Genomic DNA, 12603 nt, shown 5'->3' with positions numbered 1-12603 from the left:
GAGTCAAATGCTAAAGGGCCAACAGCACTGCACTAAAATGTGCTGCAAGTCATCCCAGTCAACGCAACCCATGCCTGCCGCAGAGACACCTGCTGCCCCCTGGTACCTGAAACTCTCTACTGCTCTGGGAGGGAACAGGGCTGATTCAGGACACAATGGCAAACTGATCATTTTTCATTTTCTTATAGCCCCCGTTACTGACCTCCTCTTCCTTTTCAATATTTCCACCTCTTTGGGGTATCCAATGCCCCAGTGTAGAGAAGCAGCCTGACACAATGGGGTGTCTACGGGTTTGGGATGGAACCGCGGCTCTGCAACCAACTGGGAGACCTCAGGTAAGCTTCAGTTGCCTCATCTATAAAAACGGCAGCAATGGGGTCTATGTTGCATTGGTAGTCTAGCCATAGAAACTGGCATACACAGCAGAAACTCATCAAATGGGACTCAGTTTTTCTTAGCTTGATCTGCCTACAGCGTTGCTTCATGACCTTGACCTCTCGTCCAGTGTTCACAGTTGTATCCAGGGCTTGTTTATCACACCTCTCCTCCAATCTTGATTAGCTTTCCTAAGGCATTTGTGACGATTAAAAGTGGAATGGGGCCGGGGGCAGTGGCTCAACCTGTAATCCCAGCACTTTGGGAGGCCGAGGCAGGCAGATCACTTGAGATCAGAAGTTTGAGACCGGCCTGGCCAACACAGTGAAACCCCATCTCTACTAAAAATACAAACATTAACTGGGTGTGGTCGTGTGCACCGGTAGCGCCACATACTTGGGAGGCTGAGGCAAGGGAATCACTTGAACTTGGGAAGTGGAGGTTGCAGTGAGCTGAGTTCGTGCCATTGCACTCCAGCCTTGGCAACAGAGTGAGACTCCATCTTTAAAAAAAAAAAAAAAAAAAGGAATAGGTAGCTCTTTCTGGACATATCTTTGTATCTTTGCATTTGTTTTTGTAGAAATAGCAACTTAGCCCAAAGAATGAATCTCTGCTGGTGATACTTAAAGCAAAATGATGGTCCACTGTAGAAGATATTTCTGAGCAAGTATTTACTGATTCCTAAAATCTTGATGACGAACTCCTTGATGCTCTTCAACATAATCCATTCTGTCTTCTGTAGCTGGCTCTACATGTGATAATGTTGGTGAAAGTTGGAGAAACACATTACCAAACGTATTACCATTTTGAACGTAGAACTGATTTAGTCTCTAAACTCTCTCCCTGATTGTATTGTTTGTATCTGTCATTGTATTACCAGGAATTCTTAGACCTAAACCTCACTAGTATAATTAAAACCATCAAACTAGGGAATTATCAGACTGGGGGCTGATTTCTTGGTGAAATGTCATGTACTTAACCGTTGCTGATCTCTTGTAGCTAACTGTTCACCTCACCTCCACCCGCATGGTTATTATGACCAAATTGCAGTGCATGACCAAATTACAGATTACTGTGTTAGGGCAAATATGACACATCTCATTTAATGTTTATCTTAGTGTGAGACCAACCAACCTCTAAACACACAGAATCTAGATCAATTTCTTTTAAATGAGCACATAGTAATTTTTGTCTAATCAGTCTGGAAGAAATATAAATGTCTGCAATTGCTTTGGAAATTAACCCCACACATGTGGACATGTGCATGGCCACACACATACATACACACCAAGCACCATCAAAGGTTACAATCTCTGAATTTTCATGATAATCTTAAAATTGGCTAGGACTTTAGCAATTATTTAATCTGAAGAGTGAAGAAGAGGAGGTTTGGGGAGGGGAAGGAAAGCCTGAGTTTGCCCCGCTAGTTAGTGACACTCTGTCTAGTTTTTCCCCGTGTCCAGTGACACATACGTTCTTCCTCCTTTCCCCTCTTCCCTTAAGTTTGATGCACTTTTCTAGACATTTTCTACAAACTACACAACTGGCTCCCCCACTTTCTTTAGGTCTCTGGTCTCCCTTTGCCCCCAACATAAAGTGGCGTCCTAACCCTCAGGACTCCCTAGTCTCCAAGCATTTACTCCCAGCTTCCAGCTTCGGGGTTTACTACCTGACGGCTCCAACTCGAATGTAAGCTTCATGAGAGAAAGGACTTTGTTTTGTTCACTGAAAAGTCTGTGCCACCGACAACCATGCAGGGTGCACAATAGGTGCTCAGTAAATATCTGTTGAATGAATAGGTGGGCATCAACCGGTGAGAGGCAGATACTGCAGAAACGAAGGTGAGCAAAAGGCCTCTGCCCTCATGGAGCATTTAGCCTAGTGAAGGAGCCTTGCACTGGCAATCACGTGGGTGTGATACACTCTATGAGAGGAATTACAAGAGGTCACAGAAGTGCACAACAAGGGGTTTTGACTGGGTCCTGGGGTGCTTAGGACAATAGTGGGAAAAGCCCATGCATACACTGTGTTTGTGTCGTGATTACTGAATCAGACTTATAGAACACATTCATCCCTAGTATATTCGAATGATGTTTTGTCAAATACAAGTTGATTAGGTTGCTGTGTGACTACCTTAGTCTCCAAATAGGCTGTGTTTGGTGATTTAAGAGCTTAGTGGTGATGGGATGATCCTTTAGATAAGATTGTATAGAGATACATATTCTAAGCATGGAATCCACCCTTGATCCACTGGATATTTTTTGAATGAATTTATTCCAATGGGAAGGCAGCACTCAATTTTTCGGTATCTCCCTGGGGAAATTCATTTGGGAGAGAAGACTACTAAATGAAGTTAGACTACTAAGTGAATTTTGTCTACCAAGGATCTACCAGAGAGACCACATGATGTCGCTGTTGCTTAAATATATACGAAAACTCTTTTGTGAGGATTAATTTATAAAGGAAGTTTCAGGAAGATGGAAAACTGCTGTTCCAATAAGAGAAACACTTTTATACACATAAAAGGCATTTTTAAACAAACAAACAAAAAAACCCAGCTAACTTATATCCCAAAGCCTCCTTTTACATTTTCATTTATTATTATTTTTCCTTTACTCAGCAATATCAAAACTGTCTTGGTCTTACCTGACAATTTCTTCTGAAGAATTTAGAGTGCCATTATGTCTAAGTAGCTCATATAATTAAAACTTGAGGAATTTTAAAATATAAATGTTTCATTGAAACATTGTAAAATTCAGAAGAATAAAAATGACATGTTGTGAACAGAGGATTAGAATTACTTCACTTTCTGCACCTGAGACCCTCTCAAAAAATGATCACCTATAAACAGATTACATCCACCTACATTCCTCAAATCAACATGATTTACTTAATATCAGTCTATTGTCCACTTTTAAAAACTTTTTCTCTCCTTTTTCTTTTCTTTCTCTCTTACTTCCTTCTTACTTCTCAGAGAAATTTTTGTTTCTTTTATCATTTCATGGATTTATTTTGTGATTTTTAGTTCATTCATTTCTCAAACATTTACTGCATACCTGTTATGTGTAAGATCATGTTCTAGGTATTGTAAAAGACAGAAAGTAGGTGAACATATCATTTCCATATATAAGACTCTTACAGTTGTAAGATTGAGGACAAATTCAGAAAAATAACAGAATGAATCTTCATTGCATGTCAGACCCTCTACCAAGTTTTTAACATGTTATCTCACTTAAATCTCATGATATCTCTTGTTAACTGCATTTTACAGGTGGGAAGACTGAGATTTAGGAAGGATCAATAATTTGTCTAAGGTTAAACAGCTTGTGTATGTGGGGGCTGAGAATCGAATCTCCGTACATTTGGCCACAGAGCTTGTGATATGCTTTTTTAGACTTGCAGTAGTATCAGGCAAAATAAGGCAAGTGTTAAAAATAGAGGTTCAAAGTGCAATGGGAATTCATCTCTGGGGAGATTTTATGGAGGAAGTGGCATTTGAGATTGGCTTTCAAGGATGAATAGTATTTCCCCTGGTAGAGATGAGAAGGGACTCTCTACCAAACAAAGGTTTAGTTCTAGCTCATGGTATATTTACAAGCTAAACCGACAAGGGTCTTGGTTTTCACACATTGACTCAGGGACCCAAGCTGAAGGGCTACTGTCTTATAGTTGCACACTCTGGAACATAAGCAGAAGAGAAAATGATGCATGAAAGTTGTATTGCCTCTCATGTCACTCTGCTCACATTTCACTGGCTAAAACTAGTCATATGGTCCTGGTTAACTGCAAGAGGGCTGGGAAATGTAGGGAACAGATGGAATATTCATGAACATGCTGTCTCTTCCCTATTATTGTCCTGCCTCCCTGGAAATATGGAAAATATGCATTATTATCCAGATTTAATCAGTAGGTAGACTTGGGTACAGAAAGATTGAGTGACTCACTCAGGATCACGTGGTCACCCTGGTCATAGCTACCAAGAGCAGGTAGCATAGACAGATACTGACATGGCATTATTCCAGGAGCCTCCCTGCTATCCCCCACTGCCATGTCTTATTTCCTCCAATGATTGGTTGGAAAAGATGGAATTCCTACAATTTGAAATGATTTTCTTTGGCTTAAGCCCTCAGTACTTTACAGCTCAAAACAGCCTTTAGAGAAATGCCATATTGAGCCTGACACATTGAAGCCCCTTTTGGAATGACGGGATGTGGGTGGTGGTTTCTAGCACAAATAAAGAAATAAAATAAGCAAGCAAATAAAATTTTAAAATGGCGGTCATTCTCACTTTAAGCCTGGTGTTTCCCAACCTCTTCCGGTGGAAGATCAACTTACAGGAGGGCATGTTTCTCTCATCCACTGTCTATACTCCTGTGACTAGCCTATCGGCAGCACCTGGAAGACCATCTAAAGAATGAGACCTTTGTTGTCTGTGGTGAAAGGAGAATTTGCCTGTTGCAAGTGACGTACCACACAACTCTCTTCCAAACAGCAAGGTGCTTACCCATGTGGAAAAAAAAAAAAAAAAAAGAAACAACCAGATTTGGTTATTGTTGGAGCCACATGGTTCAGAGATATCCTTTGTCGGAGCCACATGGTTCAGAGATATCCTTGTTAATGACAGCTGCACAGCTGGATAATTAATCAAAGTATGAAGCGAATGTAACGCAGCCTAATGCCCACAGCTCCATCCAGTCTCCGCGGGATCAGGCCATCATCTGTTTACTCTCCTTTGGAATGGCTTGAGAGTATTCAATTATTCAGTAGCTCCCCTCCTTGCTGTGATGGGATATATGGTTTTTAATTGGCACCAGGGCCTTTCTGCTCCTATGAACTTTGCTAGTCACTTGTGTGATTCCAGTCCCTGGAAGCATGAATGTTTATGTTTATCTAGAGCTGGGCTCAAACAATGCACCTGGAAGTACTGACCAGCTTTTAAAAAGCAGTTCTGCCAAGTGATTGGTGGCAAAATCATGACAAAATCTGCATTTCCATTTTGTCCTTTTTCTTCCTACCCATGTTGTCCTTGCCATAGAGCATTGGATAAAAAGTCTATCTGTAGCATGAACTTTCTCTGCCATTAGAGTTAATTTTGTAAGTGTTGTCTTTTCCTTAGGAGAGATTTGGGGTTTTAATATTAGGCTGGTGCATAAATATTTGTCCATTATAGTGTGTTTCTTTGAAGTGCTTTCTGGAATAGCAATTTTATATTTCTAATATATACACACAATGTTTTTTCAAACTTGAGAGAGATTATTACAATTGTACAGACACATTTATTAAGACATAGATTAGCAACTATTTTAGGGCCTTTGAACATAACGTTACAATGAAATCTTATTAAGTGGGCTGCTTCTACTGTTTTTACCTCTAAATATTTGCCCGCTGTAGTGGGATTTTTCTCCTTGAGACGCAAATTTTTCCAACCTTCTGTGTTAATTAACTCAGAATGTTCTTTCCCCGGCTGGGGCCCTGCACAGCTCTGCTAGTCAAGATTCCTAACACTTGCCTGCCAACACTTAGCGTTGCTTCACTGCCTGATCATTTCGAGAGTAATAACTTATCACAAGTCCAACTCCTCAGTTGGTTTTCCAAGCCCTATTTAATCTGACCTTCGCAAAGGACCCTGCCTTTTATCTTGCCACCTCCCTACAGACATCTTTTCAGTTGATCTCCTTCTAGGTGCTTTGTAATCAAAGTGAGATTTTCAGACAGCAGCATCAGTCCTACCCAGGGGCTTACTAATATGCAGAAACTCAGGAGTCATCCAGCTGTGGGCAGAAGGAGAAGCTGCGTTTCCCAGATCATTCCTGCACACATCAGTTTGAGAAACCCTGCCCAAGACATAGAATCTGCAATTTTGCTTCTGTGTCTTTGCTTATACTGTTCAATGCTGTCTCTTCTTCCATGCAGTTCGGTAAATTTTTTTTTTTTTTTTTTGAGATGGAGTCTCACTTTATCACCCAGGCTGGAGTGCAGCGGCGCGATCTCAGCTCACTGAACCTCCACCTCCCGGGTTCAAGTGATTCTCCTGCCTCACCCTCCCGAGTAGCTGGGATTACAGGAACCCACCACCACACCTGGCTAATTTTTGTATTTTTATTAGAGACAGGTTTCACCATGTTGGCCAGGATGGGCTCAAACGCCTGACCTCAAATAATCTGCCTGGCTTGGCCTCCCACAGTGCTGGGATTACAGGTGTGAGCCACCACACCCAGCCCACTTACATAAATTTCATTCATCTTTTTGGGGCCAGCCAGTTGCACTCTCACTGTCTTCCTTAAACCTTGTCATGATGCATTTTAAATTGAGTCTTAATTGGGAGTTAGTTTTTAAAGACAGGTCATTAGACAAAAAATTATAGAGTCAAAAGTACCCTTGCTTGGAGATTAAAGTTGCCTGTCAAATATAGCACAGATGAATTAGTGTATCTTATGCTGCCTGTTGGTAAGTTCCTCTGTGGTCAAATTTTCCTCCCCTGTCAGAATATTTTGCCATTTCTTTGGTTGAATACCAGCTTGGCTGAATGGCTTGTGTTTAGGTACTCTGTGATCCAGAGAAGTATGTCTCCCCCACTTCCAAGCTGATATAGCTGATTTTTGTTAATTTACATAAGAAGTAACTCCCCTGAAATCAGGCCTGATGTGTTCCCACTTGTGTTTGTTTGTTTGTTTGAGATGGAGTTTCACTCTTGTTACCCAGGCTGGAGTGCAATGGTACAATCTTGGCTCACTGCAACCTCTGCCTCCCAGGTTCAAGCAATTCTCCTGCCTCAGCCTCCTGAGTAGCTGGGATTACAGGCATGCACCACCACGCCTGACTAATTTTGTATTTTTAGTAGAGACGGGGTTTCTCCATATTGGTCAGGCTAGTCTTGAACTCCTGACCTCAGGTGATCCACCCGCCTGGGCCTCCCAAAGTGCTGGGATTACAGGTGTGAGCCTCCGTGCACGGCTTCCCACTTGTGTTTCTATTGCCATGTCGAACTGGATCTGGTCAGAGCAAATGAATTATTGGGACTATTTCAAAAATATGTTTTGGATTTTTTGAATTAATTATGAATCATTCCCTTTTCATTAAAGGAAGAATCCCAGACATTTAATGCATTTTTTTAAAGTAGAAAAAAAAGAAAAGCATTTTCTAACTCCCCACAAGTCTTAATTAGAATGGCAAAGAACAGGGAAACAAAACAAGAAGAATGAGAATGAAAAGGAGGAGAAGAGGAATGAAGAGAAAGAACCTCCATACAAAGTTTAAATAGTAGAAAGATACATTTTAAGTAGGTTAATGTTGCCTGTTATGGACCAAATTGTGTCCCTCAATTCATATGATGAAGCCCTAACCCCCAAAGTGATTCCACCTGGAGATAGGGCCTTTAAGGAGGTAATTAGGTTAAATCAGTTTATAAAGGTGGGGCCCTAATCCGATAGGACTGGTGTCCTGATAGAGGAAGAGGAAGAAACCATGGAGTTCTCCCTGTCTTTCTCTCTGTACGAGTGCACAGAGGACAAGACTGTGTGAATACACAGTAAGAAGGCAGCTATCTGCAAGGAAGAGAGGCTGCACTAGAAACCAACCTTGCCGGCACCTTAATCTTGGACTTGTAGCCTCCAGAATGTGAAAAAATAAATGTTTGAGCTTCCTAGTCTACGGTTTTTGTCATGGCAGCCGAAGATGACTAATACATGGCCTATTCAAGATCATTGTCCTAAGGACAGGATAGATTGATGTTTTAGCCTGAAGTCTCATTATTTTGGCTGTCACAAAGCTAGAACTAAAGTAATATGATTCCTCGTGCAGCTGTTGGTCAGTCCATCTCAGCAATTGCTTCCTACTTGATGACGCTTGTGAGATGAACAGAGTAAAATTGTTTATTCTTATAACTAGATTCTAACCAAAAGCTGCAGCCTCCAAATATTTCCCAATGCATCTAGGATTTTCAAATGAATTACCTAATTTGTGAAAAAAGGTGAGACTGAAACTGAAGTTAGTTTGCTATGGTAATGTCACTGCAGAAATCTGGTGGGAATTTTAAATAGTGGTAGTGTTACTTCTTTAGCTAATAAAACATTCTTCCAGTAGATCAGAGCAGTAAAGGTGGGAATGTCTTTTTCTCTAATATAGGCTTCTCAACGTGGTGTTAAGTGCAAAACTTACATTCTCTCTTTTTCCTTTAATGGAGAAAAAAAGACGGTAGGAGGTGGAATTCAGAGTGCTAAAATTGAGGCATGAGAGAAGTGGAAGATGTAGATATTATGGTGCTTCTTCTCTAATGAGGAATCACACCCAACATTCAGGATTCATGAAGAGAACTAGCTGAGGAACTTGACATGAGCTTATGTTTGGTGCGTGTGCCTCCTAATGCTTTGTATTTCATCATATTCTGTATCTAATATCCATAATATTCTACATCTAATATCCATGGCTCTGAAATGTCTTGACAAATATTTCATTAATGTTATTTTATGGTAGGATTGGGATGCTCGGGGAGTACATAGAACTGGGGGTCTTGAATTTGGTCTCTCTACATTCTATTTTTTCTTCCTTGGTTTGCAGTGTGTTTACGTAGACATATTGCTGGGGAAAATCACTTAAAACATGTAAATACATTTGTTAAGTATAACATTTCATTACCCCTAGCTTCTTCCTTGGAAATTTTAAGACTCCAGCATTTATTGTTTCAATGGCATGAGTCTTACTGGGGTCACATGACCAAGTGGAAGGAGCTTTGTGAAAGTCAGGAAGTTTGGGTTTCAATTCCATTTCCACTTCTAATCTTACGTGTCACCTTAGCTGAGCCATGGTGCCCAGATGTGTGATCAGACATTATTTTGGATATTTGTGTAGAGTGTTTTGAGATGAGATTAACATTTAGATTGGTAGACTTTGAGTAAAAAGCCTGCCCTTCCTGATGGGGTTGACCTCACGCTATGAGTTGAAGGCTTGAATAGAACAGAAGACTGACCCTCCTCCCAGTAAGAAGAAATTCTGTCAGCAGACAGCATTTGGGCTTGAGTCATAGCACTGGCTCTTTTCTGGGTCTTCAGCCTGATATCCTTTGAACTTGAACTATAGCATCGACTCTTCCCTGGGTCTCCAGCCTGCCAGCCCACCCTGAAGATTTCGGACTTGCCAGCCTTCATAATCACATGAGCCAATTCCTTAAAATGAATCTCTTTATATGTAAATAGAGGGAGAGAGAAACAGCACATTGTCTTGGTGCTGCTTCTCTGCAGAACCTGACTCGATGAAATCCTGGCTCTGGCCCTTCTCCTCTCTGAGGCCCACGTTTGCAATCTGTAAAGGGAGGAAGTAGAACTGCATTGCTTCTAAGGCCCCTTAGAAATTAAAAATTGCAGGATGCAAACACCTGCTAGTTTTGACATGTACAATATTTACAAAGAGTAATGAAAGCAAATTCCAGAGAAGTACTAGATAAAAATGTGGAAACACTTCCTTATTCCCTGACTTTTGCTTAACATTTAGAACAGTTTGGTCAGTCTCTGCTACGGTAAAATACACGTGTCTCGGCATTGTCCCCAAACACAAAATGTGGCTGGGTTCTGCTGCCAAGTCTGTCCTCCCCTGTCACAGTCCTGTCCTCCTTCCCAAACACCACCACCCTGCCAGCATCATCATCCCTGTTATGGGCACCGGCATCTTTCAGGTGAGGCTTGGACCTCCCAATTCCTGGGCCAGGCACCAAGAGAAGTGGAATGTCAGCTGACTCAGACCCCAGTTGGCATCCAGAGATGAGCGGCTGGGCACCAGCTATGCCATAACTACTGCTGTTTGCTTAGGGTGTGATAATTTATTTGACTCTTAATCATTCTTCCTGACATCAAAACTAACACAGATGAGTGCACATTAGCACTAAAAAGAAAATAAAAGTCACCTATTATAGCACCTACAGATAATTACTATTCACATTTTATTGCATCATATTCCTTTTGAATCCAGGTAATAATACAATTTAGTCTTCCTTGTCCTCCCTCTTGAGGGTCATCTTATGCTAATGTACTTTGAGGAAGGAAGGTTTCTTCATTTCTAGTCCAGTTAGGGTCACCAAGTATAAGTGTGCAAGTTGTGCACTGCACAATCTGGAAGGCAATTCTTGCTTTCACTGTTGAGCCGTGAGGTCTGTAGTGACTCTGCCACAAGCTTTTACCTTCAGTGGATTTCCCTGAGGGCTTGCAGTTAATGGAGGGGGCCTTAGATAATAGCCCTGCCCAGAACAGAGAACAAGTTACAGTGGAAGATTAGACATGCCTGATCTTAAATATTCCTGGGCCATCTTGAACAAGGGAATATTCACAGGCTGCTTCTTCCTTTGGCCTAAAGTTCTCATCACATTCCTGAAACTTGCTCCTATCCACAAATCATTCCTCCTCAGCCAGAACTCTCAAATCTCTCCTGGGGAGGAAGTTCTAAAATCCTGCTTACTTTGTTGTATGGAACATTTAAATTCTTCTCTTAATCCTATCTTTTCAGATCATGTGCAGGGTGCCTTTCTTTCCATATCCAAAGGAAGTCTCAGAAACATGTTATCTTAAAAGATCAGTTATATCCCTAGGAAGCTTCCCTACCCACTGACAGATGTGTAGATGGATGCTTAAATGAAGAGATGGTGATGCTCTTCATTTTCTTTGTTGGTTTTCATGTTTCTCTGGTGTTTGCATTTTCACTGATGGCAGAAAGATAACAAACTTGGCCTGAAACACTGTTTGGGACCTATGTTATGCCAAGTGTCAGGTTCCAGCCCAAGCTGAGGACTAAGGAGAGTGGATGGACGAATGGCAGGTAGTTGGAAAAAACCTCGAGGAATTGTAGTTTCCACATGGCTTTTACTATCTCTTTGGGTGCGAGCAAGCCTGAGCATGAGTGGTGGGCACAAGCAAGCCATGGGTGCAAATCTAGGCGTGAGCTGTATGTACAGCATCAGCAAGGTAATTATATCTTTTACAGACAACAGTGGCTTCAAGCCAAGCACAAGCTCATGTGGGTGATCACCTAATGAGCCTCATGTGGCATGCTTACATAATGTGCAGAGTTGTGTGCCTGCGCTCCAAACCTGCTGAGTCAAGCTGTGCTGAAAGGCCACCTCTGCCTATTCCTGATTACAGAGCAGGAATATGTACCTTACAGGGTACATAAATATTGAGGTTTAAAGTTCTTACTGCAACTTTCTCTCTTCTTAAAGATTTGCCCCCCTTCTTCTCCACAATATGGCATCTAAATCTTCCTAGCCATTGGGGAAGATCCACAGACTCTGTTCAAAGATGCTTGTTGTCTTTCCTGGCTTGCTGCTGGGCTTAGCTCTGGGGTCCAAGCTGACATCACGCAGGGCTACTTTTCTGGGCTTGATTGGGGGTCCATCTCCTGTGTCAAGGGGTCTATCTCCTGCAGGCTCTGCGCCACAACAGATCCTCTGAGTCCTGGCTATGGATTGTCCAGAAGATGGCCTGGGTTTCCCACTCCTCAGCCTCTACTCTGGGGACCCTTTCAGCCACCATCTGCCTCCTCTGCTGGAAGCACGCAGGAACAGCTGGAACATTCCTTCCACGTCAGCCTGAAGCCAGAACAACCCCAGGTCCTGTCTTCTGCTCTCACTCTGTATGTCACACTGCTATTTCAGCACTGCTGGCACTCCCTGGGTGGGCACCAGGGAGACTAGGGCTGCCAGAGTTAGCAAAAACAAACACAGGATTCCCAGTTAAATTAGAATTTCAGAGAAACGATAAATACAATTTTAGTATTATTTAGTACATAATATTTGGGACATACTTACACTAAAAAAGTATTTGTAGTTTATCCAAAAATAAAAATTAACTATGAATCCTGCATTTTATCTGACAACCCTACATGGCACACGGGCACAACATCTCTTTATTTTATTTTTTTGCTTTCCCTCCTCATTACCTTTGGATGGAATGAAGGTCTCTAGTAGCCCTATAGTCTGATGAGTCCCTGTGGATTTTATCCCCCAATTTGAGATGCTGCATTTTAAAGCTAAGCTTATTTATAAATTAGGATTATATTAGGAATACAGATTTTTTATCTACTTCTTTCTCCTTTATCATAGTCATTTTTTTCAAGAACATAATTTTTAATGGCTGATGGACACATGTGGCTTGATTTTGACTGGATTTCTGATATATTGAGTTAGAAGTATTTCTTGAGTAGCTCCTAAGTACCAAAGTGTTGTTTTTTTCTTGTCTTTTTTTTTTC

The sequence above is a fragment of the Trachypithecus francoisi genome, unplaced genomic scaffold, assembly GCF_009764315.1.
Source record: "Trachypithecus francoisi isolate TF-2019V2 unplaced genomic scaffold, Tfra_2.0 Lachesis_group19, whole genome shotgun sequence".
Lineage (NCBI taxonomy): Eukaryota > Metazoa > Chordata > Mammalia > Primates > Cercopithecidae > Trachypithecus > Trachypithecus francoisi.
The sequence above is the reverse complement of the archived record's forward strand: the minus strand, read 5'-3'. Positions refer to the sequence as shown.